Here is a 17,392-nt window from a genome sequence, read left to right on the forward strand (position 1 = left end):
AAAAAAAAAAAAAAAAGGCAGATATTCCTGAGGAATGGCACCCAAGGTTGCACACACACACAAGTTGCATGCGCTCAGGGACACGCCCACACCCACACACCCCTGGGTCCCACCTGCCCTCACCAGGTAGCAGCTTCCACTGGAAAGCAGATCCAAGACATGCAGCAGGGCCTCAGAAGCCCACATGCCTAGGCTGCACCCATGTTCTGTGTGGCCTGAGAATAGGTCTCCATACTCTGTACTCCCACCGCCTCCCACCCCGCACCCCAGTTATTCCTGAGGCTCCTTTAGAGGGCCTTACCAGAAGGATACACACACACAAGCCCTCCACCTCTCATCCTTCTGACTTCTTGAAGCCCAGGAAGCCTCCTTGTTCTGAAGACACTGGACTCTAATCCAGGGTGAGCACTCCAGATTCTCCAGAGCTCTCGGGCCTCTAGAACCTCCCAGCCTACCTTCCCCCAGGGCCCCACACAGCAAGTCCCCACGTTTCTTGCTCTACATCAGCACTAGAGTTTCCCCATCTCGAGGATGTGGACTCTTGTCACCTTCTGCTCCTCCTCTTTTAGAGGAGCCCACCCATCCCAACCTGTGCGCCAGCAGACCCTGAATGTAAAGGCCTGTGGGAGCCTCTTTTCCCTATAGTGTGGTTTCCTAATGGCAGCTGTTGATCTTGTCTGGGGACTCAGGGCAAGACCCACTATAGAGCACGGTGCCCTAATATCATCTTTAAGGGACAACAGCAGAGACATCTAGATGATGACTCTTTGGGTTTGGTTTTGGTTTTTTTGTTTGTTTGTTTTGTTTTTTGAGACAGGGTTTCTCTGTGTAGCCCTGGCTGTCCTGGAACTCACTCTGTAGACCAGGCTGGCCTCGAACTCAGAAATCCACCTGCTTCTGCCTCCCATGTGCTGGGATTAAAGGCGTGTGCCACCACTGCCCAGCGTAGATGATGATTCTTAAGATAAGAAAAAGTTAAATGTTGATCTCATAGAAGGTGAACATGAAACTGTAGTGGGGGGAAGCAGAGGGAAAAGTGAGAGCTAAGTTCAATTCAGGGTGAAATAAGCTCTGATTGCCGAGGCACGGGAAGGGGCTGCAGAGAACGATAATGGCCCTGTGTCTCACAAAAACCTACAAGGGTGGATGCTGGATGCCTTTATAAAAGAAAAGAATTGGATGTTTGAGGAGACAGATGCATTCACTCAGCTTTAGTGACACATATGTGGACAGAAAGAAACAAGGCAAGGAACTCAACTTGCATGCAACTATTGTGTGTCAGCTCAGAATAAGCAAGTAGGCTGTGTGTACTATACAAGTAGGCTTTGTGGTGGCGCACGCCTTTAGCCCCAGCACTTGGGAGGTGGAGGCAGATGGATTTCTAAGTTTGTGGCCAGCCTGGTCTACAGAGTGAGTTCCAGGATAGCCAGGGCTACACAGAGAAATTCTGTCTTAGAAAAACCCAAACCGAAACCCAAATCCAAACCCAAACCCAAACGAATAAATGAAGAGCCAGGTGTGGTAGTGTGGGCTTTTAGTCCCATTACTCTGGAGTTGGATCTCTCTGAGTTCAAGGCCAGCCTGGTCTAAATAGCAAGTTCCAGGCCAGCCAGTATTATATGGTAAGACCCTGCCTCAAGCAAGAGGCCTGGGGGCATGGGGGAGGATGATGACACGACTCACCAAGAAATAGACAAACAAATAGGGACTTCAGAGATGGCTCAGTGGTGAAGAGCACTGGCTGCTCCAGTAGAGGATCCTGGTTTGGTCCCCAGCACCCACGTGGGGACTCACACCTGCCTGTAATTCTAGTTCCCGGGATCTGACCCCCTCTTCTGACCTCTGCAAACACCAGACACAGTGGTGCATAGACACATCCAAGTAACACATACACGCAAACACACACACAAATGAATAAATATTAAACTTTTTAAAATAAACAAAATAAAAACAACTTAATCCCCAGGGCACAAAGGAGGTGTAGGAACACTCTCTCTTGTCTTCTAGAGTATTTGTTTAGAAATCTTGTAACTTCAGTGCCTTTCTTGGCTTCTAGTTACATAAATCTATCTGAACATTAAAAAGTCTCTTTCCAGAGTTACAGCCCAGGACTATTTCCTAACGACCTGGGAGCCCGCTTGAAATGTCATCACCACGGGAGACATCGACCTTATCTCACAGATCCCCAAGAGTGCAGAGGCCTAACTTCAGCAGGCGCCTGGCTGTGCTTGTAAATGCACTCCCAGTCTTAAAGATAAGAGTTTATTTTTCTCCCTTTGGATAAAGGCAATTAGCACACCCAGATGGCCCAGTCCTGAGGGGACTCAGGATTCACTGCGTGTGACATATGGTTCCCATATCTCTCCAGGAAGTGAATGGAATAGGTTACCCTGGCAGCAGATGACTGTCTTCAATCTCTTCTGTGTTGTCAGAGACAAGTATTATGGAGTGTTTCGTGGTTATTCTCTGTATTTTTGTGGAAGGGTTTTCTGGATTGACAGGACATTTTGTTTGTCATTATCTTATCAACACGGCCCAGTGATCGATCTTTCGAGAGCCTTCACAAGCCAGGGATATACAATGCAAGCTGCTCCTAAAGGCCACTTGGTGGAGGATGGGACCCTGGTGTTTTTGTCCTTTGATCATATGCTGAGACCCCTTGAGCCCCCAAATCTCAGCTCCTGTCTTGCTTCCACCCAGCCTCTCTCCACATTCTTTCTTCAGCTTAATTAACACCACGGATTCAGTGGGAGCCAGACTCTTAGACTGCTGCCCTAGTATGAGGACTATGTGACCCCACATACTTCTCCAGCAGGCATGGGCTGCTCAAAGCCCCACACTGTCAAGGCTTGATGGATGCCTCCTGGCTATGCACATGCCCTCTACAGACCAACCTCCATGGGCTGGGGGCCCACTGCACATGAGCTCAGAGGGCCCAGGAATGCTGTAGAAACAGAAGTAGGCCCACATGTGCAGTGAATCTTCTAGGCTGATAGCTGAAGGTGTGGCAATATAGAGGGAATCATGGCAAGGGTGAAGGAGAAGGCATATGTCCCCCATGTATGACCTTACCCTCTCAGGGTTTCTTTTCCTCATCTGTCAACTAACTTGGCAGCACCTTAACAGCCCCCAATGGCTGACCACAGTGCCCTTTTCTTGGTGGCCGCTCCTCAGTGCCCGCACCCCCATGCCTGTCCTCTCTTCCTCCACAGGAACTAAGTCAGGCTTGGATCCTAGCTCCAGAATGAAGACTCCACTTTCAACAATTTTGCAGGCAAATAACAACCAGATGGTAGCAGTTTCCTACCCAGAAGACAGACATAGGAATGTCAGATATTCGCCTCAGATATCTAACATTCTTAGCTTTTGGTTGGCGAAAGCTAGTGATCTGTTGACACATTCCAAAAACGATTTACCTAAATAGTCACAAACACAGAGATGGACCACTCGTGGAGATCAAGGGGCCTAAAGATAGCTCAAGATAATTTGGCTCCAGCTCTCAACAATCACAGTTCCAATCAGTCCCTCTGATTGTAGACCCTACAACACGGGTGTGTCTCCCCCCCATCCCCGGGGATTTCAGGTCACACTGCATTGATATTTGTGCATAAGGGTCCCGGAGCTGAGCAGAGAGCTGCTAGGCCTAATGGCATGTCTCTGCAGAATTCGCCAGCAGAGCAGATCCCATGGTGCAGCCGCTCCCTACATTTGGGAATTTTTGTGACTCTCACATCCCCAGAGGCCTCAAATGAAGACATCGGAATTGCACAGCCTCCAGACAGCACCCACCCAACCCCTGCAGCCTCCTCTTCCGGGTAGTCTGCCTGGAGTAATCTGATTCTGGTTCAGAACTTCTGGGCACATCCACTCTCTGGGCCTGGGTGAGTACCCACATCTCCTCTCCAGGGAACAGCGTCTTAGAAGCCGTAGTCCTGTGTGAGTGGCACCCAGGAGTGATGACACAACAGAGTTTAGTGGTGAGCCGCTCCTCCCACTAAGAGCCAAAGCTGCAGCTCCACCCAGAAGGCAAGACAGCCTGTGGCATGCTAAACCCAAGCTGGAAGTCCTGCCCTCACTTGCTTAGGAATCCAAAGGGCACTGTGTTGAGATTGATGATGATGATGATGATGATGATGATGATGATGATGATGATGATGATGATGAAGATGATGATGATGATGATGATAATAGGGCAAGGTGTGCACACCTTTAATCCCAGCAGTCAGGAGGCAGAGGCAGGTAGATGTCTATGAGTTTGAGGCATCTGGTCTACCCAGTGAGTTCCAAGTCAGCCAAAGCTACATAGTGAGACGACCCTGTCAATCAGAAAGACAGAGTAAGAGAATATATACAGACAGCGGCCTGGCCCTTAGCCATTCTCCTCGGGCTCTGCATAGAAGATTCCCATGGCTGGGCAGTGGTGGCACATGCCTTTAATCCCAGCACTTGGGAGGCAGAGGCAGGTGGATTTCTGAGTATGAGGCCAGCCTGGTCTACAGAGTGAGTTCCAGGACAGCCAGGGCTACACAGAGAAACCCTGTCTCAGAAACAAAACAAAACAAACAAACAAAAAATCTTGTCTACAACTCTAGCATGTTTTGTCAGGAACTGTCCTCCCACTCCAATTGCTGGCTGGTCACTAACTCCACAGGAACCTAGAGCTCTCTGTGGAGTCCCCTGAAGCCAGAACTGAATGGACGTCACGGAGAACCATGATCAGAGAGCTCAGGCCATGCCTGAGACAATGGAGCACCTCGGGCCAGTTCATCTGGGTTGGAAGAACTTCAGTAGCCCACAGTGAACTCCTGTGTCTGTTGATACATGTCCATGGTCACGTGATAAGAGACTCCAACCAGACCCCTAGTCCTCCAGGAGGATTGCCACTAGGCTGAGATCAGCCCGGGCTATAGAACAAGACCCTGCCTCAAACAAACAAAAAACCTTCAGTGATAACTGTTAAAACATAGTAAGACAAACTTTATTCTGGGGCATCATAATAGGTGTAGGAACCACAGCAAAAGATTTCGTAGTGGGGACAAAGACTGGGCTTGACCCCAGATAGAGTGTGGTCAAGGAGCCAGAGGCAGTATCTGTGGATGGAAAATAACTGAGAAGAGACACCAGAGTGGGGAATTCTGACGAAGTTGACTGGAATTTTTGTTGATAGCAAAGCGAGAGTGGCCAGACAGGGAAGGGCTGAGAGGATGAACCTGTCAGGTGTGGGGAGTGGAGGACGTGGCCAAACTATCTGTGCTAAGACAGGACACATGAAGTGACCACCAGGGCTTCCCAGGGCTCACCTGGCTCACAATGACTGTGAAAGAACGATGTGAGTGTAGGCCTTGATCCTGACACAGAACAGGCACTCTGTCTGAGGTTAGTGGTGAATAAAGAGAAAATAAAAGTCTCCAGAAGGATACAGAGGCAGACTGGATCCACAGAGTTTGCCACTGGGAGCAGTTAATGCCCGGTTTCCTCTCTGGGTAGTAGAGTGTGTCTCCTTCAAAGGCTTTGTCACAGGGCCTGCTCCTGCAAGCAGAGGTGTTGCATAGCACAGGCTTTGCAGAGGAAGGGGCTTCTCTGCTGCCTGCATCCACACTGTATGGATTTATGTGTGTGCACTGGGGTAAGGTGAGGTGTGTGCACAGTGTGTGTGTGTGTGTGTGTGTGTGTGTGTGCAATAGGGAGACCATCTTACTGGTCTCTCTTCCACACCCTATACATATATGGTCCCCTTTCTCCAGGACATTGTCTCTGCAACCCCAGGCATCTGAAGCAATTTCCATCCTTCCATCTCTTCCTAACCTTAGCCCTACCTCCCCTGACTGAAGATCATCTCCCGGAATGTGCTGCTGATGTGCAAAGCCGCACAGCTCCAAAATAGAACCTTATCTTTCCTCTTGACCACTTGCCAACAGCAGCACCTCCACCCTGAGCTCCCCAGGACCCCTTGAACTCTGCATCCTGACCCTTCTGGAGAAAGAGTGAATCCCAGACAGCCTGGAAAAATACCCTGACAGTCCAATGAGCTCTTTTATTACAAACAACCATGCTCCTGCCTGCTGCTACTTTTATCCTTATGATTTTATCCTTATGATTTTATCCTTATGAAATATGTCATAGCTACCTGGGAAGAAGCTGAAGAGACAGAAACAGAAAAAAAAAAAAAAAACGCACATAAAAACACAGGTGCCAACGGCTTCATCACCGAGCATGGCCAAACATCTCAGAAAACTGCTGACGCAGGTGCGGGCACAGCTTTGGGGCTCAGTGTGCCGGGAAGCATGGCTGTGGCTGAGATGTCCCCAGCACTCTTGGGGTCTTTTCTCTGCTCCTTACTCTAAGGTGAGACTGGAAGGAGCCTGGAGTCTGATGTTATCTCCTTGGCAAAATGGTTTCCCTTATGAAAGTCTCATAAGAACAGAATGACCCTGCCTATTTTAGAATTGATATTTTGAAAGTGCTCCCATGTTGAAGACACTTGGGGACTTTTTTCAGTTTTTGTTTCACTGTAGCAAGCAGGTAATGAGGCAGAGGAAGGAGACCTTCACTTCCCTGGCTCTCTGGGTGGGTGTTCAGCACTGTTAAAATCTGTTAAAATCACTATTGTATTAATGATGTCTTTACTAAAGACTTCCCTGATGTTCATGCTCCTGTAAATAAGCAAGGCTGGGGGCAGACACATGACTCCGTAGTCGGCAGCTTGGACTCTTTGCGGCTGTCCTGGCTGCTTTGAGTAAAAGGCCTGTCAGGGGCTGGAGAGGCTGCTCAGCACTTGAGAATACTGGACATTCTTCCAGAGGACTCAGTACCCACATGGTGGCTCACTACAGTCTATAACCCTAGTTCTGGGGACAAGACACCCTCTTCTTGGCTCCAAGTTGATCACATGAGCACAACATTGTGCACAGACATCTAATGGGCAGAACACCCATGTACATAAAAACTCTTAAATAATAATAAATAATAACAATAACCACAGTAATGGTATATTTGTAGAAGGACCGTCAGCCAGTCAGCCTTATACTAGCATTCTAAGTGTTCCATGGATACCTTGAAAAAACTGCCCATCAGGGGCAGCTGGTTGCTCTAGCTCCTGAAAGTGCCACCTCCTGCAGTAATGTGTCAGACAGTTTATACCAGACACTGTACTCTCAAAGCCTTAGAGAACTCTAGATGATCCTGCAACTATGTCTACCTAAGGTCAGAAGGGACTTCTGTTGGTGACTTCCCTTGGTGGCCTAGCGGGGATCGAATGGCTCTGACTGATGCTAAAGAGGCAAGGCTGTGATCTGCCTGCAAGAAATGTGTCATTATCTGCAGGTGAGATGTGCTACGGTTAGCCCAAGCTCCCCTCCTCTGACTGTATTGGCAGGCTGCTCAGAATCAGTGAGGTGGCTTAGAGGCCTCCCTGGGATACCCCACACCCCACCCTCCCAGGATTTGCAAACATCAAGCTCCATGGAAGACATCTGGGCAGTCTTTTCTTTCCTACTTTTAGTAGCGTAGGCTGAGCTGATAACAAAAAGACCAGGGAGCAGGCAGGGAGCCAGTAGTGGATGGGCTAGAGGATGGCTCAGGGGTTAAGAGTGTGTACTGTTTTTGCACAGAACCTGGCTTTGATCCCCAGAACCCACATCAAGCAGATCACAATCTCCAGCAACTCTAGCTCCAGGGGATGAGATGCCTCTGCCCCTGCCCCCCTCAAAGCCACCTGGACTCATATGTGTGTGTGCATGTGCAATTAAAAGTAAAATAATTTTAAAAAGAAGGAACAGTGGGCAGTAGAGGGGCAATTGCATGCAGCAGGTGGCAGAGCTTAGCAGGTGCAATAAGGGGGACAGGATCTAGCTCCTTAGCAGCTGGAGGAGAGCTGAAGAGCTCAGGGGCGTGGCCAGGGCAGGAACAAGGAGAACAAGCGGGACTCAAGATGGCAGAGACCTGAGGCTGAAGAAGGATAAAGGGCTGTCAGGAGCCAGAGGACAGATTTCTGCAGGCTCTGGTCACTGGCAGAGTTCCTGAGAGCTGTCATACCTTAAGGCCAGGGGCATCAGGCCCTGAGCTGGAACACTGTTGCCACTGAAGGACTTGGGAATCCTCATGCTTAAGCTTGTCTGCAAGTTACAATAACAAGCTGCAGCCAATGGCTGGAAAGCCCAGTCTCCTGGGCCCACACTAGAGCTAAAATGGAGAGCTGTAGAGACAGCTAAGCAGTTAGGAGCATTGGCTGCTCTCCTAGAGAACTGGGATTGATTCTAGCTGACAATCATCTGTAACTTCAGTTCCGGGGGATCCAACTCCTTCTGGCCTTCAAGGGTAACAGGTATATACCTTATACACAGAACAGTCATACACAAAAAAAGTAAAATAATAATACAAATGCTTTAAAGAGCTCTAATGCCTACAGAGTCAAGAGTCCCCCTAGTGGAGGACTGCACACATACTCCACTAGAGAGCGCTAACTGTTAAAATTCCTACTTGCTCACTGCTGCCATTCTCTGAAGAAAACCAAAGCGGTCAAACACCGGTACCCATCCATAGTTGATGTTTAGGTGAAAGATCCTAGCCAGGTGATTGGTAGCAGAGGGGCTTCTGAAGGCGAGGCTCATGAACAGTGTAGGGTTTTCTTAAGACTGAGCTCCCACCAGAACAAGAGTGGGTCCACCGACATTCTGTAAGCCGCCTGAGATGCTAGTAGCCAGACTCCCTCTACCCCTGAGGACCTCTAACCACCAGATCCCACCCTCCAATACTCTAATGTCATCCTAAGGGCCGGACTCAGCCCCTCCAGATGCAGATCAAGCTTCACCCTTCAGAGTAAAAGGCTCGATCTCAAGTCCTGGGCTTGAAATCCCACCAATCCCCATCCATCCTGGAAAGCTCCAACCCAAGAAACCCTATATAAACCCTGCTTCCTGGCCAGTTCTTTCTGCTTCTCGTCCTAGCAGAGGCAGCCACCCTGATGTCTTTTCCAATAAGTCTCTTGTGTGAGGTTTGCTGTGTGGTGTGACTTTGTGGCACTCCTTGGCTCCCGAATGCCAGGATAGCTTTCCCTTCAGAGCTGTAACGCTTGCATTGGGAAATCCTCCCTACTCTGGGTTGTAACACTCCATGGGGGAATCCTTTGCCTTGAAGAGCTGCAACACTTGTATTTGGGAAACCTTACTCCTCAGAGCCGTAACACTTATACACTCCATCATGGAAGGGGAAGAGACTCATAGGCCATCCTCCCTGAGGAGTCATGAGCAGTTAATGGTTGCTGAGGGGGAAGAGTTGGAGGAGGGAAGAGAATAATAGTGGTAGTATTTTGGTTCCTTGAACAATCTTTCTACATAGCACTGACTGTCTGGGAACTCACAGCTTCCTACGTTGTCTAGGCTGGCCTTGAACTCATAGAGGTACATGTGCCTCTACATCCTGAATGCTGGGATTAAAGAAAGGTGTGTACCACTACACCCAGGTTACTGATGCTGCCCGATAGGAAACTGACCTTGCTCATGTAAATAACCCCTCAGGTGCTCTCATGTAAACAACCCTAATTAAGTGCAGTGAGCACCAAAAACACAGAACAAAACACAACACATCCACTAGGCTGAGGACTGTTGGGAAAAAGGGGTTCAGAGAGAGGGGTGAGAATAATGGGGGAATATTATGAAAGTATATTATATATGTATACAATGTGAACAGCTGAATAGAAAAACAAAACAAAACCCAGCTTCCCTAGCGGCTTCACAAAGAAACTTTCTGCTGGGATTACAGGTGCTCACAACCACACCTAGATCCTTGGCTGGTCTTTTTTTTCCCCTCAACACTGTCTGTATTAGGGCCAGGTCTGGTGACATCCACTGTAACGCCAGCACTTAAGAGAAGAGGGGCTGGAGGTGTGTGGGCTCCCAGGCAATGAGACTGCCCATGTTGAGTCTAGCAATTTGCTGATTACAGTCTCAGCTCTTCAGCCCGAGTCTGGCCCTAGCTGTGGGTAAACTGTGGTTCTCGGACATTGGTTTACCCTGAGACCTCAATTCTTTGATGGCTCTAACAAAAAGCTGTTAATTTTCGGGTTGCTCAGCATTTTTCCTTATTGTGTAGATGGAGTGGTCACTTCCCAACTCTTATATGTCTGACCAGAAACGATGTTAAAGCTATTATTTTAGAACTGGAGAGATGACTCGGTGCTTAAGAGCACTTGTTGCTCTTAGGGAGGACCCAAGAACCTGGGTTCGATTCCCAGTACCTACATGGTGGCTCACTACTCTCCATAACTCTGGTTTCAAGTGATCCAATACCTTCTTCCAAAACCTTCTGGCCTCCATGGGCACCAAGCATGCATGTGGTGCACATGTAGAAATTGAGCCAAACGGGGATGCTTCATAAAGATATCAGAAAGCAAGGAAGTCCACTTATCCTTAAGACAAAGGGGTTTTTAGGAGAGTTTACATCCCCAAGGAATGTGCCATTTCCAGGAGACATCCCTCAGAGAGAGGATCTCCCCCACCCCTCCTGCAAGTCACGGGTGTCTTATCCTAACCGGGAGAAGAAAGGTCAATAGAAACTAAAGAACAATGAACAAGATAAAGTGTAACCAGCCCGTGTTGTGAAATTGTAACCAGCCCACATTGTAAGCTGTAAAACTTTGTATAAAAACCTAGAGCTTTGTTTCCTGGGGGTCTCTCTGATCCCATCACACAGTGACCCTGGTATACTAGTTTCAATTAAAAAATTAACCTCGTGCTATTGCAGCGGCCTCCTTCTTGATTCTACACGAATGGGATAGCCATGCCGGTTATAACACACACACCTGTATACAGGCAAAACATTCATACATATAAAATAAAATAAATGAATCTAAAATAATTTATTTTTAAAAGGTCTTAGTTAGTAAAGAGGATCTGAATTTGATCTCTGGAACCCACATTTTTAGAAGCCCCCCAGGGAGGAGTAGCAGCACACACTTGTAATCCCAGTGCTAGAGATAAACCCAAGCAGACTCTCAGAGCAGACTCCACCAGCCATCCCAGCCTACTTGCTAAGTTCCAGGCTGGGGAGAGACTCTAAAAAGGTAGGCAGCATCTAAGGGGCAGCACTGGGAGTTGTCCTCTGGCCTCCTTATGTGCACGCACAAGTGTACCTGCACACACAACAAAAGTCTTCAGATAAGTGTTTGGTTTCAGACCCCGGGACAAGGGACTGAGGTGCATATTTTACATAACCAAAGCAGACCTAGAATCCAGGTTCTCCCAGCATCCCTCAGTCCCTACCTGGCATACTCTGCCTTCAGCTGTGAACTTTCCAGCCCAGGGGCTGGACTGCCCTTCTCCCAGAGGCTCTTCCCTAAATAATCCAGACTTTTCGTCTCTTTCCCTCTTCTCCTCTCTCTGCGTGTGTATGCCCCCTTCTCTCTTCCTCTTTCCCTCCTCTACTCAACCCCTTTCCCCATGGCAACTTCCCTGGCCTCAGTCTTTGGGGCCAGTAAACCCACTCACCTAACAGCAGCTTCCCAATAGACCTGCCTTTAAAATAATCCAATCTGGTTCAAATTGGCTCATTTTACCAATGGCGGTGAAATAACCTACCAATTAGTTTTCTCTCTAAAAGTATGTGAGCTTGGCACGCAGCTCAGTAGAGCTCTTCTTGCCTGGCATGTTCAGTGCCATGAGTTCAGTCCTCAAAGCAGACAAAAAAAAAAAAGGTGAGCATTAGGGCAGATGGTCTATAGGGGCAGAGAGCACAGGTGGTCTATAGGGGCACAGGCGTCCGTCTCTCACCCAGGGGACAGATGTACAGACTCTATCTGGTACAATATTCTAACTGCCATTTCTTAGACCATGTTTACCTATTTGGTGTTATCTCATCACAAGGTGAATTAGATTAACCATATTTCCTTCCTTATAATTTTTAATCTTACTACCACGTGTCTGCATATGCATGTATGTGTGAGCCATCACTCGTGTGGAGGTCAGACACCAACTCTGTGAGTCAGTTTCTCCTTCCACCTTTATGTGGGTGCTGAGCACAGAGCTCAGGCTGTCAGGCTTGTGCACCAAGCACCTTTACCCAATGGGCCATTCGAGGTAGCCCTAGATTAACTGTATTTACTTCATCTTGATGCCTGGCATTGGTGCCTCCTCTAACTGAGTCTCCCAACTAGCCAATTATTCCTCAGGTTATCAAAAGAGCTCAACCAGCCAGGGGTGGCCCTATGATACACAAATCGGGTTCTCCCAACACCTGATTCTAGAGAACTGGAAATGATCTTAGTACTTGGGTGTAGTGGCCTAAGGGAAGGGACTCTTCCATCGACTTTCTCAAAGGTTCAGACAGAGGCTAGAAGACGTGTTAAGGAAACAGTTAGTGAAAGCAGGGCTCAGGAAAAGGAGAGTAAGTTACAGCAGGGCAGGATTGTGGATGAAGATGACAAAGGACCAGCCACAGAGAGTCTTTGTCTCCTGAAGCTTTCACTGAGAGCATGGGAAGCACATTTAGCCCAGGATGATTTGAGCCGTGGGTATGAACACTCCACCTTCTCAGGCCAACCAAGAGAGAAATAACCACACGCTATGACTGCTGGTTCAACTTTGCAATCAAAGGTTCTTCTACATGTGAGACAGGAAATAACCAAGCACACCCCTGACCACAGGCTTTCCTTAGCTCTCGTTAGCTTTGGGCCACGATGGCACGCCTAGCTGTCTATGCCCTCACCATCCTTCCGCTTCTGTCTGCTGTGACGTGAGCAGCCTCCCCATGCTCCTGCTGGTATGACTTCAGTCCACCACAGGCCCCAAGCAATGAGGCCACAGGCTCTTTACCTGGTTTGCCTTTTACTAGGCAGTGACAAGAACTTCCAGGACCAGCTTGCTGAAATGGCAGCATTTCTGTTTAAGACATTTCTTAGAGAACCCGCCTCCTCCCTTGTCCCTCGACTGTAGTGGGTTGAACATAAATGGCCCCACAAGCTCGTATATTTGAATGCTTGGTCCCCAGTTAGTGAACGGTTTGGGGAGGATTAGGAGTCTTGGAGGAAGCGTCACAGGAGGTGGATTTTTTTTTTCTTTTTTTTTTTATATTTTTTGAGACAGGGTTTCTCTGTTTAGCCCTGGCTGTCCTGGAACTCACTCTGTAGACCAGGCTGGCCTCGAACTCAGAGATCCGCCTGCCTCTGCCTCCCAAGTGCTGGGATCAAAGGCGTGCGCCACCACCGCCCGGCTAGGAGGTGGATTTTTAAGTTTCAAAAGCCCACACCAGGCCCAGTCTTTCTGCCTCTTTTGTGGATCAGATGTGAGCTCTCCAGGCCATAGCTACCTGCTGCTGTGCTCCCCACCATGATGGTAATGAACTAACCCTCTGTAACTGTTAGCAAGCCTCCACTTAAATGCTGTCTAGCTCTGGCTGTCCTGGAACTCAACTCTGTAGACCAGGCTGGTCTCAAACTCAGAAATCCACCTGCCTCTGCCTCCCAAGTGCTGGGATCAAAGGCGTGCGCCACCACCGCCCGGCATAAATGCTGTCTTTTATAAGTTGCTTTCATTATGGTATCTTTCCAATGCAATAGAACACTAATTAAGATACTGTCTGTCCCAGTAGCTTCTCTTCTATCAACACACCAAGCATGTATGTCCCTAGTCCTGGACCCAACTAGAACCACTTGGAACAAAATACCAAGATAATCAGTTTACAAAAAGGCTCAGTCAGAAACAAAGGTACACACTTATAGTCCTTGCTACTTCAAAAGATGAGGCAAGAGGATTGCTTGAGCCTACAACATGGAGGCTAGCCTCAGCAACATAGTGAGACCCTGGGAGGGAAGAGAAGAAAAGAGAAAACTTTATTTTAAACTTTGGTTTCAGAAGCGCAGGCTCATAATTAGTGGGTCCTATTGCTTTTAGACCCATTGCAAGGCAATGTACCATAACAGGAATATATGATGGAGCCTGACAGCTGACCTCATAGCTAGGAGGGGAGACAAAAAGGCCAGTGGCATTTCTTCTGCTACACCACACCCCTGAAAGGTTCCGCTGTCTTTCACCAGCACCTCCTAGGGGACCAAGCCTTTAGAGACCTTCCAGGTCTGTGTTAGCTATCTTGCCATTCATTAAGTGACCAACATATCATAGCTAAGGGGACAGTTTAAAAGAAGATGGTTGTAAGCTGCCATGTGGGTGCTGGGAATTAAACCTGAGCCATCTGTAGGATCAGCAAGCACTCTTACCTACTGACACATCTCTCTGGCCCTGACTTCTAGAGCTTCTAACTGTGGGGTTGAGACCCTCAGTTTTCATATATCAGAGGGAGATGGTGGGGAGAAAAGGTACCATGACGAGGGAGGAGAGAAAGGCGCTATTTGGAGGGAAAGGAAAATGGCGATCAGAGAGAGAGGGACAGGGAGGATGAGGAACAAGAGCACAGGAGGGTGAGGACTAACATCCTGGTGGCACATGCCTCTGTCCAGCACTCAGGAAGCAGAGGAAGGTGGATCTCTGTAAGTTCAAGGCCAGCCTGGTCTACAGAGTACTTTCTAGGATAGCCAAGGTTATGTAGGAGATTTTGTCTCAAAAAGCCAGGGGAGAGGAGGGGACCAAAGTATAATGTCATTTTTGTATGAAAATTTCATAATAAAATATATTATTTTGTACTCTACTTTTAAAATGATTACACAGAAATATCAAAAGAAGCTTTCAAACCACCCCCAAATTCAAAGATCACAAAGTATACAAAGAAACAGGACAGTTTGCCCCAAGGGAAGAAATCAACACATTCCATATCTGCAGAATTCAGGGATCATGAGGAGGAAGAGGAGGAGGAGGAGGAGGAAGAAGAGGAGGAGAAGAAGGACACAGATGCCAGAGGAAGGCCAGATAGCTGACTTGTTAGAGACATTCTTTGAAGCAACTATATTACTGATGAGTTAAATGATGTTGAGCTAAATGAGTGTGCATACAGTCAAGTAAGTGATGTACAAGCAAATGGCCTTTTTTTTTTTTTCTGGATAGCAAAAATATTCTGAAGCTGAAAAATACAGTAACTAAAATACAACCTTTAGCAGATTTAGATTTAAAGTAATTAGAGCAAGGGCGAGAATTCAGAACAGCAAAGGTGAAAATCAGATGAAATTATCAAGTGTAAGGAATAGGGAGCTGGAGAGACGGCTCAGAGGTTGAAAAAAACAAACAAACAAACAAACAAAAAACAAAACGCTTGCTACTCTTGCCTGAATGCAGGAACACGTGACAGCTCACAACTGCAGGTAACCCTGCTTCAGGGGATCTGGCGCCCTCTTCTGGCTGCTGAGGACACTGCATGCACGTGGTGTGCAGATGTACATACAAACACTCATATACATAAAAAAAATTAGGAGGAAAAAAAACCTAAGGAACAGAAAAAAATACTGAAGTGAATGGATCTTTCCAGGTGTGTGAACATCATCAAGGTGACCAGTCCATCCATCCTTCCCTGACTTCCCTGTAAGGTGAGATAAACCTTGTTCCCTGAGTTGTTGGTCATATTTATCGCAGTAATAGGAACCTGACTAGAACACCTGTAACCCTAGCACTCTGGAGGCAGACATTAACAATCGGAGATTAGCCGGAACACAGAGCAAGATACCAGACTCAAAACACAAACAAAAGTGGACGTAGGGCCAGGGATGTGGTTCAGAAGGCAGACTGTTTGCTTAGTGAGCATGAAGCCCCGGGCTCACTCTCCAGCACTGCATAAAACTCAGGGTAGTGGCATATGCCTGGAACCCCAGCACTCCAGAGGCATAGACAGAAAGATCAGGAGTTTATGACCCTGCTTGCTACACCATGAGCTCTAGGCCAGACTGGAATATATGAGACCAGTCTCAAGGAAAAAGTAGAAATGAAGGCATTCTGGGATAAGATCTGATGAGTTCATTACCATTAGACGGTTACTGTAAGAAATCCTAAGGAGAGTCCTGCAGATCAACGGGAAAGCTGTTAAACAGAAACCAAAGAGTAAATAAACAGCTCCAGTCAAGGGCTGAACAACAGAGAGCTGTGTCACTGTAACTTTGGTTTCTAATTCTACTAGCTGGTTTCATCAACCATTCCATCAAATGGTGTTTGTTCCTGAAACACAAGAATGTTGCAACATAATTAAATATGTAGCAGACTACTAGAGACAGTAGGCAACAATCCCACACTTACCCTAGTTTATAAAGGAAAAAGTACTCAACAAATTGAAACATCAAAAACAAATGATTTGGCCAAGCCTTTAATCCCAGCACTTGGGAGGCAGAGGCAGGTGGATTTCTGAGTTCGAGGCCAGCTGGTCTACAGAGTTCCAGGACAGCCAGGGCTACACAGAGAAACCTTGTCTCAGAAAAACAAAACAAAAACAAAAACCACACACACACAAATCAAAAACAAACAAACAAAAAATAAATGATTTAAATCATTATTAAAACAGAAACGAGGGAAACCTTGTCTCAAAAAACAAAAACAAAAACAGAAACAAGGGGCTGGAGAGAGGGCCTCAGTTAAGAGCTCTTTCAGAGTGTGGACGTTGGGCTCCCAGCCCGACTGAGTGGCTCACAACCAACCTGCTAACTCCTGCTCCAAAGGATCCCACAGTCTCTTTGATCTCTACTGAGTCTACTTACACTCACATGTACATACCTGTACATGGGCACACAAAATAAACAATCCTACTAGAAAACAAAACCAGAGGCTAGAGAGACGACTCAGTGGTTAAGAGCACTGGTTACTCTTCAGGAGGGATTCCCAGCACTCACCGGACAGCTCATAACCATTTGTAACTCCAGTTCCAGGGGATATGGACGCCCTCTTCTGGCCTCCGAGGACGCTGCACTCACATAGGGCACAGACATGCACACAGGCAAAACACCCACCCACCCACAAAACAAAACAAAACAAAATAAATTCAAAATAAAACATAAACTTACCAAGCCAGAAGAAAACTACCTTAAGTAATAAGTTTCAGACTGAGTAATTGGGCAAACAAACAAACAAAACAAAACAAAAAATAACAATAACAAAAAACCCAATGCTACCAGTGAAGCCTGCTGCACTTGCAGTCAGGGTGTCTTAGTGTGAATCCTAGCTTTTGCTCACTAGCTGGGTCATTTTGCTTCAGTTTCCCTGCCTGTGAGATGGGAGAAATTGTTCATGCTTCCAAGGGAATCTGAGAAGTCAGAGTGAGAATCACAGCGTAGGATAGAGTTAGAGGGAAGCTCCATCCACACAGGAGCCACCAGACCGTCGCCAGCGCAGAGGAAGAGTGGGATGAGCCAGGCGTCCAGTCTCACAACGGCCTGTGCTACCCAAGGAGTTCACCGGACGAGGCCCAGCGGCAAACATCGCATGCGCACCGGAGACCCAGTGCTAGGTGAAGGGGTTGTCTGGGAAACCGGAGG

The sequence above is a fragment of the Mastomys coucha genome, unplaced genomic scaffold, assembly GCF_008632895.1.
Source record: "Mastomys coucha isolate ucsf_1 unplaced genomic scaffold, UCSF_Mcou_1 pScaffold22, whole genome shotgun sequence".
NCBI classification, from domain to species: Eukaryota; Metazoa; Chordata; class Mammalia; order Rodentia; family Muridae; genus Mastomys; species Mastomys coucha.